Source organism: Nannobrachium achirus (assembly GCF_963921795.1).
Source record: "Nannobrachium achirus genome assembly, chromosome: 1".
NCBI classification, from domain to species: domain Eukaryota; kingdom Metazoa; phylum Chordata; class Actinopteri; order Myctophiformes; family Myctophidae; genus Nannobrachium; species Nannobrachium achirus.
The window spans coordinates 72,896,531-72,919,830 of NC_137810.1; the positions used below are offsets into that span (position 1 = coordinate 72,896,531).

The window sequence follows — 23,300 nt, forward strand, 5'->3', positions numbered from 1 at the left end:
TGGGCTTCTTTCCTCTTTATATCACAGATGCATTCTGTTCCTGTTTTTATAATTAACTAAATAATATCTATCTACTTATGCAGAACTATTGCTTGCCAAAAAATAAGTGAATAAAGTGGGCGCAAGTGAACTGCCTTTGCGCCACCGCGGCCACACAATAGCCTACGAATTAATCTACGTATAGGCCTATGATTTGGTCTTTACGTGTCATTAAACCTTAATATGCAAATATACAACCTTTGTTTTGTTTTATTAATGTTATGATGGCGCAAGGAAGGCTGACTTTTCTCAGTTGCCTTAATTCAACGAGTCACCCACTGCGCACCACCACATCAATTTCTGTATCAGAAAGTCTTGTAGGCTATAATATCCACGTGGTTCCACTGAGTTCGGATCCCTTTTTTATAATCGTCAACTGGTCCGGTTTGGTTCAGATTACCACGGAATCCACACGGTTCTGTAACAGTAAACCCCAGAGGCGTCAATTGGGTATGGCAAGCTATGGCAGCTGCTGCCATACCTTGGCTACAGTGGGAAATAATAAAATGTACTTTTCATCATGTCTGTTGCTAAGGTATGGCAACATGACTGGTGTCTTGCACGCACGCGAGGGCGCGCGTGCAAGACACCAGTCATGTTGCCATACCTTAGCTTTTGCTGAACTGACGCCACTGGTAAACCCCGACTCTGCAGGGTCTCCAGCGAACAAGACAGCGCTGATTTGGGACAAGCGCTAGAGCTGCAGGCAGCTCGCCGTATGGCCGTGTTGCGTATAGCAGATATACAAGCTCATAGCGTGGTGAATTGCGACGAGTTGTGAGCTTGTAGCTCTGATATTTTCAACGCGCGTCACCATCGTACGACAGGCTGATTTTTAACAGCACACAGCACAGAAGAAGCAGCCCGCAGCACGCTCACCCTTCGGGATTTAAACCACGCTGACAGATCATGATACAAAAATGATGATGTTGATTTAATGGTTGTAGCCTACTACTTTAACCAAATAATAATAAGAATAATAGGCTTAAATCTGATAAAATAGCCCAAAGGGAGCCACATGATAAAATAGCCTATATAAGGGAGACATTTTCCCAGCCGGTCACAGTGTCCGGTGCCGGTGGACTTTATAATTACCGGCCAATTAAACATTTTAACGGTCAATGGCACAACGTATCGCCAATATCTTTATATATACAGACAGACAGACAGACATAGAGAGAGGGGGGGGGGGAGAGAGAGAGAGAGAGAGAGAGAGAGAGAGAGAGAGAGAGAGAGAGAGAGAGAGAGAGAGAGAGAGAGAGAGAGAGAGAGAGATACGTTGGTTCCATCCAGCTATGGTCCATTGCTAATGTTCATGAATCATGGAGACTTGTAGAGGATTGATTGAAAAGCCATTAGACAGGCTAACTGTACACTACAGTAGGCCTATAGGCTGCTATATAATGAAATTATTATTATTATTATTTTTTTATACTTTATTGTCAAAACATGTACAGCATTTCCATTAAATCATATTTCAAAACTTTTAACATGTTATGTCCTATTTTGACACATTTTTATATTCCTTTTTCTTTTCTTTTTTCCCACCACCACATAGAGCAAAGATTCCACACAAAACCTGTAACCAAAAACATTAACCCATGTACACAAATCCGTCACCTACATAACAAAAAAGTACATAAAACAAAACAAAAACAAAACAAAGAGGCTTTTTTGCTTGATGTATGTGTCTGGGAAACTTTTTGTCTGAACAAAAAATATAAACAAAATGGACAGAACAAAAAGGGAGGGTTATGTGGGCATGTTATCCTTATTTAAAAGATAGGAGGCCCACCTTTTTTCAAATACATTTTCCTTACCATTTATCTTATATGTCACCTTCTCCATAGAGTACATGTCCTCCATTTTTTCCAACCATTTATCCACCCTGGGAGGTTCCAAACTTTTCCAGCCCCTTGATATTTGTTTGAGTGCTGTAATTCTCATAATCCAAAAGAGATATAAATCTCTGCTCTGCAGGTTTTTGGGACGTGTTCCCAGGAGTATATTATGGTCTTGTAAATGAAATTATTTATTGATAGACCAATTTGTTAAATAAAAAAAATTGTTAAATTGTTAAATTTAAACATTTTAGTAAAAGTAACGTTAAAGTAATAAGTAATGTATTACATATTACTCTAGTGTGGACATATGTAACGAAACATATTACTTTAAAATGAAGGTAATAAGTAATCAGTAATATATTACCAATATAAAGTAACACCACCCAACACTTCATATAGCCTATACAAATCACACTGGTTTCTTTCATTACAAAATATGTGCATACATATCTGTCTGTCTGTCTGTCTGTCTGTCTGTCTGTCTGTCTGTCTGTCTGTCTGTCTGTCTGTCTGTCTGTCTGTCTATTTACACAGGCTGTGATAGTGTTTAGGGTTTAAATTCAGGCTATTCCGTTTCAAATGATGTAAAACATTTAATATGTGGCAGTTTGTCCACAAGGGGGCACCAACACCACTTCTGCAGGGTTCTGGTGACATCAGAGCAGTGAGTCAACAACTCTGAGCAGCCAGACATAACAACACACACAATACAGACAGCATTTCTGTCTATACAAAAACAACAAAAACTAATATTAATATACAAATTATACCACGGTTTCTTTCATTTAATATTACACATAGGCGTACGTTTTGTCATAGATTGCATGACACAAATGCATTTGGGTCTCCATCCGGAATCAATGGGGGTACATTTAGTATAATCTAATTATTGGCTTAGGAATGTGACAAAAACTAAAACATATTATTGAACTCAAGTCTCCATGGGTAATAAATAGGAAAACAAAATGTCATGTTAATTAGGGTTGAAATACTCCTTTAAGGTTAGGTTTAGGCACAGTTGTAATACTAATTTAAGGTTAGGTTTAGGCATAGTTGCAAAAACGAGAACTGTCAAAATGTTAAAACAATCCTAATTTAGGTGTGCAGTTGACCAGGTGTGTTAATATTGTGTGTTTTATTGTTGTTATTAATAATTAGAAATGAATGTTTCCTGCATTTTTTAATGAGTGTGGAACATAGAACCTTTTTTAAGTTGAGTAGGGAACATAGAACCTTTTTTAAGTTGATTGTGGAACATAGAACCTTTTTTAAGTTTAGTGGGGAACTTAGAACCTTTTTTAAGTTGAGTGTGGAACATAGAACCTTTTTTAAGTTTAGTGTGGAATAGTGTTGTAGTACTCGAGTCAATGACTCGTCTCGAGTCAGGACTCGAGTCCAAATTTTCACTGACTCGGTCTCGTCTCGGTCTCGCCCTTAATTTGACTTGGACTCGTCTCGGTCTCGGTCTAATTTGACTTGGACTCGCCCCCCACCGAGTCCACTCGAGTCAAGTCACTACAATGCAATGGAATAAATGTTATATCCATATGAGGAGCGCATTCACGTTAACATTAAGAGAGCTTCCTTGTTAAGTAACGGAGCATTCTGACGCGCATCTGATAGGCACACTGTAGCATGCACACACACACACACACACACACACACACACACACACACACACACACACACACACACACACACACACACACACACACACACGTAGAGCCCCCCGCTCAGCACAGCAGCAAGCATCTAATCTTCCCAGAAGTTATTTTTTCGCCAAACAGACAACAGCACAACAGTCCACTTTCCTCTTGCCTGCAGGATATCCTTGTGTCCCCAAATAAATAAGTCCTAACAGCTTCCAAACACAAGCCTTTATGATCATGTGTAGTTTAATCCACCTGCACAGCTGGATTAAGAATTTACGTCTTTTTGTATTTCCAGGTGTAGTCTATCTATTACTCGTTAAGCAAGCCTCGTCCGAAAGTTTTAAAGTGCACTGATCAACAGAGAGAAGTGTAACATTAAAGTGCACTGATCAACAGAGAGAAGTGTAACATTGTAAGTCCCTGTAGAGAGGTTAAAACGAATCAAAACAACTTGAAGCAGTGACATGGGGTATTGTTTTGCCTTGTATATACTTGAAAGGCATCAGACTAATGACATAGGGTAGCCTACATTTCTCACCTTAAACAATGAAATGCAGACAGGCACATACTACTGCTATGTGTTTGAATGGGAAAACCTTATTTATTTATTTTAGCTTTTAGTCAAAATAAAATATTAAGATAAGAGTTTGTTTGAAAAACGTTTTGCTAAAATCATGCATGCTCTATTTCAATGCAACTATAACAGCAATGTTTAAAAATGTTATAGATTACAGTAGTAGACATAATTATTTTTTAAATAATATTATTTTTGTTATCACTTGGCCTTTTGGTGCATCAATATTATATCCATATCATGATATTAGACTGGATAGTCCTAATTATCGTCTGTGATTTGGGATATTGTACTGCAGTATATGCCAAGTCTTATTTGTACACTAAAGTACTTCTCTGCCTGGGAGAAAATGGGGGTAAGTGGGGAACATAGAACCTGGGGAACATAGGACCTTTTTGCGGGGGTAAATAGGGAATATAGAGTAGGTACGGTCCCGCTTGAAATGAGCTCAGTGCGGCATTTCTCAAACTGGGGTCCAGGGACCCCCAGGGTTCCTCCAGTGGGTTTTAAATGGACCCTTACAGGTCCATGTGTTTCCATTTATTCATTCTCCAGAACCAAGCGTCTCAGTTCAGTCAGTGTGTTGCTGTTTGCATGACTTTCATCATTGACTGATTATTGTTGTGGTAACTGAAGTGCAGTTACCCAATGTGACCACAGGGTGGCATCTAAGTGCAGCATCGTTTAATTTGCCTGTTTGTGCATGTTTTTTGTTCTTGAAATTACTTAAGAAATAGCACATGCTGTGATCTTGTACATCTGCTATGTGTGAATTATACAATAGGTTAAATTATTGTGGCTCTGTAAATGGCATAACATGATGTTCTAAGCCAATGGCAAAGTGAGGTCTGGGGACCCCGAGGGGGTCCTTAGGGAGGTTCCAGGGGGTCCCCAGGAAAAGTAGTTAACATAGCATCACAATCAATTGAACCACTTTATCCATTTTATGTTGGCTATTCAAAAATAGCATGATCTACAAGCTCACAACTTGTACATGTAAAATATCACAATATTTGAAAAAATATCAAAAATGTTTAGAATATTTCGAATAATTTTGAAAATTGTTTAACACAAATTCTCTCTTCTGGTGGTCCCTGTTCAAAATCATTTTCAGATGGGGGTCCTCGGCCAAACATACATTTGGGGGTCCTTGGCATGTAAAGGTTAGGGTTCGGGTTCGTGTGTGTGTGACAGTGTGTGTGTGTGTGTGTGTGTGTGTGTGTGTGTGTGTGTGTGTGTGTGTGTGTGTGTGTGTGTGTGTGTGTGTGTGTGTTCAAATGACTTTATATCATATTGACATTCAGATATTAATATTCATGTTTTTTCTAGAATGCAGAGGGATGTCCTGGCAGGTCTCAAACCTCTCAGAGCTTCCATTGTGAATCTACATGAGTTTATAAGCCTCAACCCTCAGGCGGAAAGGCTTTAGTTTTAGTTTGGGTTTAGCTTATATACTGTATATATATCAATTTACTGTAGAGAGGAGGAAAAGCTAAGTTATGTTTGTTCCTGTTTCAAAAAGCTTTTTGTCTGTTTGTCCTGTTGCTGTTGGACTGGTTTGGCTCACAGAGATGGGTGCAGTCTGGCACCATGCCAAGAGCACTTGAGGACGTTTAGAAGGTGTGTGTGTGTGTGTGTGTGTGTGTGTGTGTGTGTGTGTGTGTGTGTGTGTGTGTGTGTGTGTGTGTGTGTGTGTGTGTGTGGATGAATGGATGAATGTAATGAACAATCTCTGTAAAGCGCCTTGGACTTGGTCATGTTGCCATACCTTAGCTTTTTTCTGAACTGACGCCACTGGATTAATTCAGACCAACACTCCATTATTCTGTATAAGAATTTGTCTTTAAAACTTTGAAATGTAGACACCTCCACCCATTAATTATGATTAGATCTATTTGAACGGGAGAGTGTTTTCTGCTGGTGTTTCAGTCCGAGTGTATCAAAAGGGTGCGTTCGGAAATGCGCACCGGGTGTGTGCTCAGTGTAGTGAGTGCCTAAACCCAACCCTAATCCTAACCCTAACCTCAGTAAAACTATGCTTAAACCCAACCCTAACCCTAACCTCAGTAAAACTATGCCTAAAACTAACCCTAACACTAACCCTAACCAGACCCGGTGGGCATTTCCGAACACGCACCCTTTGATACACTCGGACTGAAACACCAGCAGAAAACACTCCCCTGGGGAAACATTTATCTCCACCCAGGTGACCTCTATCACAGTTAGAGGGTCAGATAATTCATAGACATGGTGACACGTAGCAGGGCTTGGAATGGAACCCTGGCTGAAACTTGCTTTGCAGGTTGGCTCTGTTTCTACCCATATATCACTGAGAGAGAACAAGCATGGTGTCTTATCTTACCAGTCACACAATATGGTTAAACATTGACCATGTGTGTGTGTGTGTGTGTGTGTGTGTGTGTGTGTGTGTGTGTGTGTGTGTGTGTGTGTGTGTGTGTGTGTGTGTGTGTGTGATATGGCTGCAGGTCAATGTAGCACATTGTTTCATAATGGGGGCAGGGCAGTCCGTCCTCTATAGGATTGAGAACAACACACAGCTGTTAGTGATTGGATACACCTTCACCTGAAGAGTCTGGACTCCATTTAGTTTGATTCACCTGAAGAGACTGGACTCCATTTAGTTTAATTCACCTGAAGAGACTGATCCGTTTTACTTGGCGTCCAAAGCATAAAGATTGTTGCAGGGTAAGTGATTTTAATCACTATGGTGTTAAATGGATGTTTCACCCCCAAAATTATGTTTTTTTCTATCCATTACTCTACTTAATTTGAGGAGGCTCTTTGTGTCTCTATAGGGAACAGAGCAGGCTCTTTGTGTCTCCATAGGTAACAAAGCAGGCTCTTTGTGTCTCCATAGGGAACAAAGCAGGCTCTTTGTGTCTCCATAGGGAACAGAGCAGGCTCTTTGTGTCTCCTTAGGGAACAGAGCACTTACAGGCCTCTTTGTGTATACTGTGACCTGACGGTCGCTTATCTCCCGATTAGGGAGTCTTACTGGTGTCTCCATAGGGAACAAAGCAGACTCTTTGTGTCTCCATAGGGAACAAAGCAGACTCTTTGTGTCTCCATAGGGAACCACTGCTGATCATCAAATTATTGACCTAGGAATGTGAGAAGAAAGTTATTTTGGGTGTACTCTCCCTTTAAGAATGTTAACACCATCTGAGACCCTATTCTGGAGGGGAAACGTGTGGCGTTGTGACACATTGTGAGCTTTTAGATCTGCTATAAGATATTTGGTGTAGAGGAGAAACACGTAGTGCAGAGTCAGGTCTGTGTGTTTTTTTCTGTCTTTACAGTTTTTCACGATTGTTAACACACGTTTCTCAATATAGTCAGGACAAATTAGCAGAATACCTGTCAAATCTGGGAATAAATTCCTTACCAAACAATTTCTTCACCAATGTGTTCATAAAGGTGCCTAGTAACATATCTAACAAAGATTGAAATTCAATTTGCGTTTCGCGAACATTCTTACCTTTTGTGAACATTAGATCCTAGGATCCCAGGTAATATGCCTCTCTAATCGGTTTATTTGTCAAGCATGGAAGAAAATCGAAGCAGCGTGTTGAAATAAGGAGTTTAAATTGCTCATATTGTCAAATCGTTCCATGTTTTTAGCGTGGTCACGTGGTATAAACATAGTGAAAGATGATGGGGAAAATAATGCACTGGCTGACAACATGAGCGATATAAACTCTCCATTTCAACACAACGCTTGGATCCTCTTCCACGGTTGAGAAGCAAACAGATGAGAGACCCGCACAGGACTTTTACTTTTTGGATAGGATGTTCACAAAGGGAAATTAGTGTTCCTGACGGCGGAGGTGTCCCGCAAAGGACCAATGGACCAATCCCCAATCACATACACACCCATTGTAACTGTTACAATGGGTGTGTATGTGATTGGGGATTGGTCCATTGTGTTCGACATTAGCAAGGAACTTGTCTCGATCGTGTGCACATTTGGAATGGATTACACTCCCCAGGCTAAATGCTAAATGGCCCCGTGGAATACTTTCTTTCTTTTTTTCTTCATCTGTAACACATCTCCTCTAAAAGGTAAGGTGTGTGTGTGTGTGTGTGTGTGTGTGTGTGTGTGTGTGTGTGTGTGTGTGTGTGTGTGTGTGTGTGTGTGTGTGTGTGTGTGTGTGTGTGTGTGTGTGTGCGCGCGTGCGCGTGGGTGTGTGTGTGCGTGCGCGTGGGTGGGTGGGGGGGTGGGGTGTGTGTCTGTTTTTCTCTGGCTGAACGATATACTAGCAGCGGTACTGCAGCTCTGCAGCAGCAGCATGGCTCTGTTGTCAGTTTTGCTCCTTGTGAAATAGCAGAGCTAGTTTTGAGGATGTGTGAGAATTGAGAAGTGGTCTGTGTGATTTGAAAATGTAATATTTTTTTTTTTTTCTAAATAAGTTAGAAGTCCCAAACTTTGTCACAGGGTGGGGAAGAGTGTCAGCTAGGGGTACTTTTCTTGTCAATTCTCGTCTGTGGCATGATGCCCTAATTAATAATTCTCATCAATCTACCTCTGTGGCATGGCATATTTTTGGGAGTAATTTTTTCTCCTATAGTATACCGTGATATATAGTAAGTAAATGAGACCCAGAATTACCCTAGCTGTCAAAGATTTTCCTACTGATGTTGAATTTCAATCTGTGTTAGATATGTTACTAGACACATTGGTGAAGAAATTGTTTGGTAGGAATTTATTCCCAGGTTTTTATTAATATTCCCTGACTATATGGGGAAACACATACAAAACAGCAACTCATTCACTTCACATACTACAAAAAAGAGCCGTAAGAGTCATAAACAACACCTGCTACCGTGATCACACAAACATTCTCTTCTACGATTCCCTTATTCTAAAGTTCCCCGATCTAGTCAAATTCAAAACAGCCCAAATCATGTTTAAAGCTAAAAACAAATCACTTCCAACCCATATTCAAAACAGATTTCCATACGAAGAAAGTTACTATGACCTAAGAAACCCCTTATAGTCTAGTGGAATTTCTGAAAAATGTGATTGTTAAAGGCATTTTGGGGTAAAAGTTGGGAACCAATCTATTTTACACAATTCAAGGGTGCTGAATCTGAAAAAAAGGTTCCCAAGCTACATTTTGAGTTTTTGACCTTCTAATTTACATGACAAAATAGCTGCCGAATTGTCACATTTAAAATATTTCTTCAAGGGATATTTCACTTTCAAAAAACCTTTAGTAATTTATCGTCTAATCAAGTTTTTGGGAACACCCAGGACAGTTTTTGAGTTGTTTGATTCAGTTTAGATTTAGATATTTGAGATTCATTTTATCAGACATGCCCCCTTCCTATACAAACCCATTGTAACTTCAAATTCCATTTTAACCATGATAGACTGGTGACTCCTGACATCCTCCTAATACGTGAGCAGGTTGTGTTTTGTCAATAACATTTTTCATTTATATTTAATCATTTCTTAATTGTATTTTATTTTTTTCATTTTCCCAAATAATTATAGAAAATAAACTAAAAAGGTTATTGAAAGCACACTGCCTGTTCGTGTATTAGAAGGGCATCAGGAGTCACCAGAAAAAAAGATGGGTGTTTTTATTAAATCTATCATGGTTAAAATGGAGTTTGAAGTTACAATGGGTTTGTATAGGAAGGGGGTGTGTCTGATAAAATGAATATCAAATATCTAAATCTAAACTGAATCAAGCAACTCAAAAACTGTCCTGGGTGTTCGCAAAAGCTTGATTATATGATAAAATGATGAAACGTTTTTTGAAAGAGAAATATTGCTTGAATAAATAGTTCAAAATGTACAATTCGGCAGCCACTTTGTTATGCAAATTAGAAGGTCAAAAACTCAAAATATTGATTGGGAACCAGGTTTTTCAGATTCTGCACCCTTGAATTATGTAAAATGGCCTGGTTCCCCACTTTTACCCACAAATGCCTCTACTTGCTTATAGAAGGCCTTTTTTCAGAATTTCCGCCTGACTATTAGACTTTGAACAACCGCTAGTCCATAGAACCCTCAAATCCATGTCTGTCTCATCCTGTGGAGTGTCACTGTGGAGTGGGCTAGCTGATGACATTCAAAAAAGCACCAGCATCTACCAATTCAAAAGGAAACTGAAAAAAAAGAAAGAAAGAAAGAAAAAGTATTATTAGTTACAAACAGGAAGAACAACTACTCAATTGATGGAAATGTGACTGTTTATCATACGCTGTATTATATCTATCTATAAATGCGAGAAGTCTCTGCGTGTCTGTGTGTCTGTAATCCGCGTATCTCGAGAACCGTTCATCCCACCGGCTTCAGATTCGGCACGCGCGTTCCCGAACCGGCGCAAAACGTTCGGAATCTCCTTATGCGGGGTTGATTGTTGACATCAGGCTGTTCCGGAGGAAATCGGCGAAAGCTCTGACTCATTGTGACATCACTTCATAAAAGGCTCTGACATCACGTACGCCACATGAGTCAACAAAAAATCTCTGTGAGTGTGTATGTATGTATGTAATCCGCGTATCTCGAGAACCGTTCGTCCCACGGGCACGCGCGTTCTCCATATATGGGCATAAAATGAATGCCCCCATATATGGGCATAAAATGGATTGCAGACAGAGAGATACAGATATCTCCATATATGGACATAAATGGACAGAGGCAAACAGATGGTCAAAGATCTCCATATATGGGCATAAAATGGACGCAGACAGACAGATACAGATATCTCCATGTATGGGCATAAATGGACACAGGCAAACAGATGTTCAAAACGGGTCCTATGACAACAGGTGTGAGGTTTGCATTAAAGGGGGAACCGGCACTGTGTCTGCAACACAGTTGGAGGCACAGACAGATACTCCATATATGGGCATAAAATGGACGCAGATAGACAGATATCTCCATATCTGGGCATAAAATGGACCCAGAACTATAACTGCAGTGATCTCCATATATGGACATAAAATGGACGCCGACAGACAGACAGACAGATACAGATATCTCCATATATGGGCATACATGGACACAGGCAGACAGATGGTCAAAACGGGTCCTAAAGGGCGGGGCATTCATTCCCTATTTACATTGTTCCGAGTTGGCCAGGTCGCCGACTAGACGCTCCAGCGTCTAGTAATATAAACTTGACAACATGTGCCTTGGACTTTCATAATTATTATTTATGTGATTGTCTTGCTCAAATGCACAAATGCACATTGCATATCTATCTGTTGTCGAATGAGCTGGAAATAAAATGAGATGAATGAATGAATGAATGAATGAATGAATGAATGAATCTATGGTTTTGATTGATTGAAGCGTTTATTAGCAGTTTGCAATAGAAAAAAAGTACAGTTTCATGACAGTACAAATGTCACTGGTACAAGGTCAACTTAAAGGACATCCTAGTAAGCTTTACAGCTTATTTACACAAGTCACTAGCAGTGTTGGGCAGTAACGAATTACTAATAATATATTACTGTAATATTATTACTTTATCCAGTAACGAGTAGTGTAAGGTATTACTCTGCCAAAAACGGTAATATGTAACGCTTTACTCTGCCAAAAAAACACCTCGTTACTCCGTTACTTGTGCCTCACTGGCAGGAGATCATAGCAGCGCATGCAGCTGCTTAATTGATGGTCGTTAACTTCTTTTGAAGTTCTCTGAGAGGCGAGCCTAGAGGTCAACGTGACACAGCTGCGCAGCGAGTCGTAGATTGCATAGAGAGAGAGAGAGAGAGAGAGAGAGAGAGAGAGAGAGAGAGAGGGTGCACCGAGAGAGAGAGAGAGAGAGAGAGAGAGAGAGAGAGAGAGAGAGAGAGAGAGAGACTCATTTACTTACAACGACACAAGCTCCCGTGTGTCTCACACACAGGGAGTAGTTTCTCTTCATCTCCGTGGTGCTGGATTGTTTTTCAATGTACAGATGCTCCTAATAAAGTAGGCTGCTTTCTGACTATCCCTTTATTCTTAGGGAAAGACCATGGGTCAAAATTAATGACAGTTTTAAATTTCTTGTAAATGGACTGATCACAGCTGTCAAATAAAGCTTGTTTGGTTGATTGGAGACTTATTTTTCCAATAAATTGGATTATGTTCTAAAAGGAGCTGGCTAAACAGATTGTGTCGTTGTTCCCTACATCTCTTTTCTTTTGCGGGGTAAAAAAAAGGAAAAAGTAATATAACTTAATATATTATATATTACTCTTGATTCCAAGTAATAAGTAATATAATATTATTACTTTTTCCAAGGAGTAATAAGTAATATGTAACGATTACTCTCCTAAGTAATATTGCCCAACACTGGTCACTAGTAGCAGCAGCCGTCTGAAGGTGGCCAATTTTTGCTCTCCTTTAAGGCCTGCAATAGGGCGTTCCACATGCTGGTGGTATAGCAGGAGAACAAATTAGAGCCTTGTTTAGTGAATAATCTAGGTTGAACATGATTAGTGGAGCTGCCTCTGGTGTTGTGATCGTGAACATCCTTGACCTTTAAGAAGTAGTTTGCCAGATACATGGGTATCTTGGAGGTGTAGTGTATCTTGTAGGCCCATTGCAAGATGCTGTAGGGGGGGGGGGGGGCGGAGACACACACACACACACACACACACACACACACACACACACACACACACACACACACACACACACAGAGTCAGAGAGAGAGAGAGAGAGAGAGAGAGAGAGAGGGGGGGGGGGGGAGGGAGGGAGGGGGGAGGTGTTTAAAGTGCTTGTGGCAGAGTCTGTGCAGAAAGGAAACACGCACAGACTGGATAATCCAACAACACGATATGCCTATGGAATATTATGGAACACCAGCGATGGTTCCAGAGGGACTGCTACCTGTTTAGGGTAATCACTGACTGTACTTTATGTTTTAGTTTATAATCACTGACTGTACTTTGTTTTAGTTTATAATCACTGACTGCACTTTATGTTTTAGTTTATAATCACTGACTGCACTTTATGTTTTAGTTTATAATCACTGACTGCACTTTATGTTTTAGTTTATAATCACTGACTGTACTTTATGTTTTAGTTTATAATCACTGACTGTACTTTATGTTTTAGTTTATAATCACTGACTGCACTTTATGTTTATTTATAATCACTGACTGCACTTTATGTTTTAGTTTATAATCACTGACTGTACTTTATGTTTTAGTTTATAATCACTGACTGCACTTTATGTTTTAGTTTATAATCACTGACTGCACTTCACTTTATGTTTTAGTTTAGTTCTACTGAGGCTACAGTCCTGTTGTGTTGGAGGAGGGGAATTACACTTTGGAATAGCCTCGGAAACCCAGGCTTCTTGTAATGTCAGTTATAGTGTTGGATGAGTATAGTGACAGAGACTGTCAGAGATAGACGTTTAGGCTACACCTTGGCCAGGAACGATATCTAGCAGATTCTAGCCTAATAATAAAGTATGGCCGAGTTGTTAATAGAACTGCACGAACGTTTTGAATGCAGCTTCAAAACCTGTGTGTCATTAACAATAACAACAACAGCAGCAGCAGCAGCAGCAGTCAGTGAGAAAGATATGCAGTGAATAAGATTAAGAATAGACTGGATATGAACGACATCTATCTAAGCCCATCCTCACCTCCCCTTTCCACTGTAAATATCTGCTTCTTCTGTTTATTTTATTGGTGTCGGGCAGATTCGCCTAAAACTATTGATGTGGAAAGCCTGGTGAGGCGAGGTTACTATTGATGTGGTTACTATGGAGTTCATATAGGATAGCTGTGTGTAGGACTAATGGTCACCGTTTGACAGCCAGATAACACCACTGTCACAGTCACTATAATATTTAAATGACAAAGAGATAATATGCAAACATATAGACAGTCTGACAGCAGAATTGAGAGTAGGCGAAATGAGTCTTCAACTGCGGTGAAAAGACTCTTGTCTGTGTGTGTGTCTGTCTGTCTGACTGCCTGTGGGTCGTTTCATACCGTTATAAGGAGCCTAACTAATTTCTGTTCGGGAGGACGCCCCGACCCGAAATTATTTAGGTTCGGGGGGAGTTCATCCATACTTTCTTAGTCGCTTGTAAATATTGGAGGTCCATGGCATGACAACGTCTGGCCGAGAAATGAGCGTTGCAGGGCGGATACATATCTGCCTCGCGCTGCAAGCTGAATGACTGGAGGTCCATTGAGTAGCAGACAGCTCCAGCAGGCAGCAGCACCAGTGACGGGGACACGGGGTCTCTTCAATAGGTCTCTTCTCTCTCTCTCACTCACTCGTAAACATTTAATCTACAAGCTCACATTATAGACGCGGCCGCCTCTCTTGCTGCATGCATATCAACACGCAGTCACAACTCGTCGTGGAAAACCTATCAACACGGAACATTAGCAAAGTTGTGTTTACTTTAAGCTCTTCTTTCCTCTTGAAAACGGTCAGCGACTAGCGAGCTGCGAGACACAGCAACGCCGAGCCGTGTGTGTGTGTGTGTGTGTGTGTGTGTGTGTGTGTGTGTGTGTGTGTGTGTGTGTGTGTGTGTGTGTGTGTCCGAAATTAAGTCGGGAGGTCACAACATTTTGTCAGCACCGTAGAGCCGACTTTAGTCGGTTGACGCCCCCCGAACCGAACCATATTTGGGTTCGCCAAGTCCCGAACCGAAATTAGTTAGGCTCCTTATAACGATATGAAACGACCCTGTCTGTCTATTGTGTGCTAGTGCAACGGTTCTCAACCTGTGGTTCGGGGCCCCAAATTATTTTAGGGGGGTCCCCAGAAGATTAACTTAATGTGAAACATTGTTTTCTCTCTCAACAGTAAACAAACCAATATAAGGAGAGGGTATCTGCACACTTCTAAAGTGACAATTTAAGGACGTTTTAATACTTCTAAAATGACAAATTAAACATTGGCCAAATTGTCAAATATTAGAGACAGACATTTTTAAAATAGCAGATCTACATGCTCACAACGTTGAGGCGTTGTGAGCATGTAGATCTGCTATTGTCCCAATAGAACCGTGTTATACAAAATGTAATGGTTCAGGGTGGGGGGTCCCCAGTTAAAATATGATTATTTTGGGGGTTGTGGCCTGAAAAGGTACCACTGGGCTATAGTGTTCCTACAGTACAAAAGACAACAAATGCATGGCGTTGTATTTCAGCATGTTTTCATGCAGGGTGAACCCTGTCCTCACGTCAGTCAGCCCAATGATCTTCTATTGTGTGTTTAAACACTGACTACAGTCATAGCATAGGCACCAGGGCATTAACGAAAAAGTCGACAAGTCGACTGAGTCGACTTCATTACACAAGTCGACTCCCACCAGAGAACGTCGAAGTTGAAAAAAATATATAAAATACTTTCTATTGTGAAAATAGCCGATCTACAAGCTCACAATGCCTCGCGATGCGAGGCATTGTGAGCTTGTAGATCGGCTATTTTCACAATTTCTGCCGTCTATTTTCACAATATATTTGACAATTTGGACAATGTTTAATTTGTCATTTTAGAGGTATTAAAAAGTCCTTAAATTGGCACTTTAGAAATGTGAAGATACCCTCTATACACTTAAACCTTATGTTGGTTTGTTTACAGTTGAGTGAGAAAACAATGTTGCACATTAAGTGAATCATCTGGGGACCCCCCAAAATAATTGGGGGGTCGTGTGTGTTGTGATGATGTCATCAAATGAAAAAGTCAACTTCAACTCAAGTTTTTACTGAGTCGAGTCGAATTGCAAAATTCAGAAGTCGTTAATGCCCTAGGTCAGGGGTCTTCAACAGGGGGTCCGCGACCCCTAGGGGGTCCGCGGAGGTACTGCAGGGGGTCCGCGAAAAAAAAAAAATCAAAAAAAGTTTTATTTTTCACATTTATGTTAAAAAATAAATCATGATTCTATCCATTTTGAATAGCTTGAATACATGATTACTATGCAATTGACAGATTGTTAATATTGACATTTGTTCTCAGTTAATAAGTAGTATGTTTAGAGATGGTAGTGGTACAGCCCACCCTGCTCGCTGTAACTTGTACATGTTTAAAATAAAAAAAGATGTTGTAGCCCCGACCCCCCCACCCTACGAGGTGGTAGGGGGTCCCTGCTCCATCTCCCCATCAGTTTGGGGGTCCCCGGCCTGAAAACGTTGAAGACCCCTGCCCTAGGTTACACTGACTACAGTCATAGCATAGGCTACTCATAACATAATTACCTGAGGGTTGGAATGAGACATGGTGGGACTTGCCCAACTCGTTCCCTGACTGTTATGTGTTGGTTCCTCTGTGTAGAATAGATGACATGATATCATCTAATTCAGTGGTTCTCAACCTTTTCAGGCCGCAAACCCCCAAATAATCATATTTGAACTGGGGACCCCCCTGCACAAGCACTTGGAATTGTAGGAGTTGGCAGTTGGTATTACATTTAGTTTGACTCGACTGTTCCATATTGTGAAAATAGCCGATCTACATGCTCTGTGAGCATGTAGATCTGCTATTTTCACAATGTCTGCCTCTAATATTTGACAATTTGACCAATGTTTGACCAGAGGTACTAAAAAGGTCTTTAAAGTCTTTAAATTGTCACTTTATAAATGTGAGATACACTCATAAATTATAAGACGAACATACATTATAAGTTATAATGTATGTTGGTCTGTTAACTGTTGAGAGAGAAAACAATGTTAACATTTAGCTAAACGTCTGGGGACTCCCCCAAATAATTTGGGGGTCCCGACCCGCAGGTTGAGAACCACTGATCTAACTGACTGTAGCCCTAGAGCTGTAGAGGCGGGTCAAAGTCACATTATAAGGAAATGAAAGTGCACAGCGTATCTCAGGGAGCCATTTTGAGACAAGACAACAACTGTGAACTTGACAGTGAGGACAACATGTGAGGAAGACAAAACAAAACACAATAAGGACCAAAAGCTAACGTAAAGTAGGTGTTGTTGTTTTAATATTCACTACTAACCACTTGGTTCTCACAGGAACAGTTTATAGGATACTTTATGCTTCTGGTTTCTACTAAAGCTACCACTCCCTGTTGTCTAGTCTGCCTGTCTGTACTTGTTCTCTGTGGTTAATCTGGTTATGAATCTTATGATTGATGTCACCAGCAAAATACTTATTTAGACAGAGCAGAACATTATGACATAATTATGTTATTATTTAACCCTATAAGTGACGTGTGTATTTGGTATAATTATTTATGACCTTTTATGAGGGTAAACCTGCTGCTTCAGTGTTGCACTCTGCAGTCTTTTCCCACTCGGCTGAAACCTTGTTGGTTTCATTGTGAGTTAACAGTGTCATCCAGTCTAGAGCCCGCCTGCTGTATCCTGTTATTCTGTAGTGTAGACACACACACACACGCACGCACGCACGCACGCACGCACGCACACACACACAGTGTTTCCGTTGCAGACCAGATGTGCAACATGCAGACGTTGCAGACCAGATGTGCAACATGCAGAGAGCAGGCTGCTGCTTGCTCCCTGCTTCTCTTGAATATAAACCACGTGGTTGAGGGGAAGCTGTTTTAAGGGTGTGGTTTGGTTTCCTTTTGACTATTTAATGTTTGTGAATGTAAGCTATTTTACAATTAACACATTTACAATCAAAACAATCCAATCAAGAAAAATATGTATATTTTAAATATTTTAATACAAAGGAACTGCTGAACTATCCGACATCTCAAAGCTGCCAGCAGTCCATGACTTGGTTTAGTGAATGAAACATTATTTTAATCAGGGTAAAGTTAGTCTGGTGGTGCCAGCCTCACTGGGTGGGTCTGGTTTATTAACCAGGCTATGATGATACATTATTTTAACCAGGTTAGTCTGGTGGGGCCAGCCTCACTGGGTGGGTCTGGTTTATTAACCAGGCTAGGGTAAAGTATGTTAATCAATAGTATTATTAACATGCAGTGGTGGAGAAAGTAGCCTACTCACATGTTTTACTGAAGTAAAAGTATCAATACTGCAATATAGAAATACTCTGTTACAAGTGAAAGTCCAGAATTCAAAATGTACTTGAGTAAAAGTACAAAAGTATTGGCATCAAAATGTACTTAAAGTACCAAAAGTAAAACGCACAACACGTTGTGATGTGACGCGTTGTGAGCTTGTAGATTGACTATTTTCAAATAGCCGTGCTATAAAATGAGGCTAAAGTGGTTTATGTATGTTTTATAATATTATAATTGATATCTGCTAAGTATCTAGTAATTAATGTTTTCAAATAAATGTAGTGGAGTAAAAGTAGAATATTTGGATCTGAGATATAGTGGAGTAGACGTAAAAGTATTGGAATTTGGAAATACTTAAGTACAATTTCACTTAAGTACAGTACTTAAGTAAATGTACTTAAATACAGTACCTAAGTAAATGTACTTAGATGTAGGCTACTTAATTACTTTACACCACTGTTAACATGATATTCAAAGGTCTCCCTGTTCTTCTATTGTGATATTTCAATTCTGTGGTGCAGTAGGACACCTGTTGGTTGACAAGAGCTACTGCATGCATCTGCATCTACAGTACTGTAGTCTCATCATTATGATGGTGATATTGTTGTTCATCTACTGTAGTCTCATCATTATGATGGTGATATTGTTGTTCATCTACTGTAGTCTCAGCATTATGATGGTGATATTGTTGTTCATCTACTGTAGTCTCATCATTATGATGGTGATATTGTTGTTCATCTACTGTAGTCTCATCATTATGATGGTGATATTGTTGTTCATCTACTGTAGTCTCATCATTATGATGGTGATATTGTTGTTCATCTACTGTAGTCTCATCATTATGATGGTGATATTGTTGTTCATCTACTGTAGTTTCATCATTATGATGGTGATATTGTTGTTCATCTACTGTAGTCTCAGCATTATGATGGTGATATTGTTGCCTCATAGCAGCTCACAGTTAATATTTCAACGTATCATCCTATGTCTGTGGCATATTGATAATACAGAATGAGATTGAACATATTACTGACACGTTCTAGAAATGTGTTGTCTGTGTGAGTGTGACTGTGTGTGTGTGTGTGTGTGTGTGTGTGTGTGTGTGTGTGTGTGTGTGTGTGTGTGTGTATGTGCAGAGCATTAATCTGTCTATAAAAAGTGCCCTCTCCAGACCATGAATGCAGTTTTTACTATGGTGAAAGAAATGCAAATGCCCCTCTTTCCATGCATACCTGAAGGCAGCATTTAAGAGAACTGCCTTGTCCAAACTCTGCTGAACTTGAATGCAGCATCTTATGTTGAACAAATTGCCCTCTCTGTGTAGAAATCCATGCTGTTACGCCACATCTCTTGTATTGTCTTGATTATGCTTAAGTTCAGTGTGGTATCAAGCACCGAAAATAGCTGACACGTCGCAGTGCGTGTGCGTGTGTGTGTGTGTGTGTGTGTGTGTGTGTGTGTGTGTGTGTGTGTGTGTGTGTGTGTGTGTGTGTGTTTTGTACATTCATTCATTAATCATTTACTATTTTCTGCTAATCTTGACAGGTTAAATAAAGACCAAAGATGAGTGAGTGTGTGGAGAGAGAGGAGGAGGAGGGAAGAGACAAACATCTCATCCACAGAGCAGAGTCTCCAACAGCCAGCTGTGGGTCTAAAGATGAACCTGGACCTCCACGCTTAAAGTAAGACAATCCTCCTGTACCATATACACACAATGGCAGTGGTGTAAAGTAACTAAGTACACTTTTGAGGTATTTATACTAGGGCTGGGACTTTAACTGATTAATTGCGATTAATTAATGACAGAACATTAACGCGATTAAAAAAATTACTTATTTTAATCGCACTTAGTTTTTGCACCACAGAACCTTCAGTTTCAGGCAAACCGATCATAGCGATGCACCAACCAAGAAGAGACAACAAACGCAAAGGGAGAAGTAGCCGATCAGAGCGCTTTGCTTTGCCCAGTGGATGCGAAATTTAGATTAAAAAAACTCACTTGTTGATTCACTCGTACAACAAAATGTGTTTTACTAAAAAAAAAGCTTCTCAGGTCAAATATTTATATGCGATTAAACATGCGATTAATTTCGATTAATTAATTACAAAGCCTCTGATTAATTCGATTATTTTTCTAATCGAGTCCCAGCCCTAATTTATACTTTATGGGTACATCCAATTTGCAGTACTTTTACTTCTACTCCACTACAATTATATGACAACTTTAATTATGGCTTTTTAAGAAAGCCATAAAGCCAAAGCCCATTGCCTCCAAAGCATGCTAACATGTCTTTTACGTTTCTTGACTCAGTCACATTGTTGGAAGTGGAGGACATAATTATGGTCAAGAGATGGGGACAGGGGAATTGTGAGGAGAGGGATCTATGTGGTCATTCACATGATCATTGTATGAATATTGTTGTGATTCCAGAAGTGTTGACCACAGAGCAGAGTCTCCAACACCCAGCTGTGTGTCTATGAAGAGTGACTGGTCTATGGGAATATCTCCTCACTTCAGTGAACCTGGACCTCCACACACACAGTATGTCAATCCTCCTATTAACACTATACCCTATACGGGTCCTACTAATTGCACCACAATACCCAAAAGTACACAAAAGAACACAAAAGTACACAAAAGTACCCAAAAGTATACCCCAAAGTACCCAAAAGTACCCAAAAGTATACCCAAAAGTACCCAAAAGTACCCAAAAGTACCCAAAACTACCCCAAACTACCCAAAAGTACCCAAAAGTATACCCAAAAGTACACAAAAGTACACAAAACTACCCCAAAGTACACAAAACTACCCCAAACTACCCAAAAGTATACCCAAAAGTACACAAAACTACCGCAAACTACACAAAAGTACACAAAAGTAGGCAAGGACCAGCACCCAGGGGGTCCCTGGTGGCCGCCCCACCACCGGGGCCCACCACGGACCCCCACGGATCCCCACAGACCTCAGCAGCGCTGGAAAAAGCAAATGAAAGAATAAGCGAATCTAGCAGATCTACAAGCTACGTGCTGCTCCACTCCACATGCCGTGGCTTGGATGGGGAGGGGTACGCGGACCCCCACTCCTCAGGGGGGGTCCCCGGGGGTCCCTCGCCGCCGACCCTCCACCGGGGCCCCACGGAGCCCCTCGTGGACCCCCACTGTGGTCCCCCGGCAATTAGACTGTCCGGAAGGGTCTCTGGACCCAAAAGTACACAAAAGTACACAAAACTACCCAAAAGTATACCCCAAAGTACCCAAAACTACCCAAAAGTATACACAAAAGTACACAAAAGTACACAAAACTACCCCAATCTACCCAAAAGTATACCCAAAAGTACACAAAACTACCCCAAAGTACACAAAACTACCCCAAACTACCCAAAAGTATACCCAAAAGTACACAAAAGCCTTTTCCAGCGCTGCTGAGGTCCGTGGGGGTCCGTGGGGGTCCCCGGTGGTGGGGCGGCCACCAGGGACCCCCTGGGTGCTGATCCCTGCCTACTTTTGTGTACTTTTGTGTAGTTTGGGGTAGTTTTGTGTACTTTTGGGTATACTTTTGGGTAGTTTGGGGTAGTTTTGTGTACTTTGGGGTAGTTTTGTGTACTTTTGGGTACTTTTGGGTATACTTTTGGGTACTTTTGGGTAGTTTAGGGTAGTTTTGTGTACTTTTGGGTAGTTTTGTGTACTTTTGGGTATACTTTTGGGTAGTTTTGGGTACTTTGGGGTATACTTTTGGGTAGTTTTGTGTACTTTTGTGTACTTTTGGGTCCAGAGACCCTTCCGGACAGTCTAGTTGCCGGGGGACCGCAGTGGGGGTCCACGAGGGGCTCCGTGGGGCCCCGTGGAGGGTCGGCGGCGAGGGACCCCCGGGGACCCCCCCTGAGGAGTGGGGGTCCGCGGACCCCTCCCCATCCAAGCCACGGCATGTGGAGTGGAGCAGCACGTAGCTTGTAGATCTGCTAGATTCGCTTATTTTTTCATTTGCCTTTTCCAGTGCTGCTGAGGTCCGTGGGGGTTCGTGGGGGTCCCCGGTGGTGGGGCGGCCACCAGGGACCCCCTGGGTGCTGATCCCTGCCTACTTTTGTGTACTTTTGTGTAGTTTGGGGTAGTTTTGTGTACTTTTGGGTATACTTTTGGGTAGTTTTGTGTACTTTGCGGTAGTTTTGTGTACTTTTGTGTACTTTCGGGTATACTTTTGGGTAGTTTGGGGTAGTTTTGGGTACTTTTGGGTCCAGAGACCCTTCCGGACAGTCTAGTTGCCGGGGGACCGCAGTGGGGGTCCACGAGGGGCTCCGTGGGGCCCCGGTGGAGGGTCGGCGGCGAGGGACCCCCGGGGACCCCCCCTGAGGAGTGGGGGTCCACGGGCCCCTCCCCATCCAAGCCACGGCATGTGGAGTGGAGCAGCACATAGCTTGTAGATCTGCTAGATTCGCTTATTTTTTCATTTGCTTTTTCCAGCGCTGCTGAGGTCTGTGGGGATCCGTGGGGGTCCGTGGTGGGCCCCGGTGGTGGGGCGGCCACCAGGGACCCCCTGGGTGCTGGTCCCTGCCTACTTTTGTGTACTTTTGTGTAGTTTGCGGTAGTTTTGTGTACTTTTGTGTACTTTTGGGTATACTTTTGGGTAATTTGGGGTAGTTTTGTGTACTTTGGGGTAGTTTTGTGTACTTTTGGGTACTTTTGGGTATACTTTTGGGTAGTTTGGGGTAGTTTTGTGTACTTTGGGGTAGTTTTGTGTACTTGTGGGTATACTTTTGGGTACTTTTGGGTAGTTTGGGGTAGTTTTGGGTACTTTTGGGTAGTTTTGTGTACTTTTGGGTATACTTTTGGGTACTTTTGGGTACTTTGGGGTATACTTTTGGGTAGTTTTGTGTACTTTTGTGTTCTTTTGTGTACTTTTGGGTATTGTGGTGCAATTAGTAGGACCCCAATATACACAACATCATAACACAACACAGAGTCTAATAACAGTATCCTCCCCTTTCAAGCTTTATTCATAGCAGTGGTTCTCAACCTTTATAGGCCTTGACCCCCAACATAATCATATTTCAAACAGGGACCCCCACACCCTGACTTGGAATGTAGTAGTTGAGGCATTCAATTTAGTTTCACTCCGTTCCATAGATAAATAGTGAACATAGATCAAGATCTACAAGCTCACAACGCCTTGAGATGTGAGGTGTTGTGAGCTTGTAGATCGTCTATTTTCAAATGTACTTTCTTGTTGTACAATTTACTG

At 41.2% G+C, this 23,300-nt stretch overlaps 1 protein-coding gene across 1 annotated transcript in view; it reads left to right on the forward strand.

Moving 5' to 3' along the window:
• LOC308289779 (protein NLRC3-like) overlaps positions 1-23,300 on the forward strand; it is a gene marked incomplete at both ends in the record, with an annotated part of 59,781 nt that overhangs the window by 26,492 nt on the left and 9,989 nt on the right. The window lies entirely within an intron of this gene.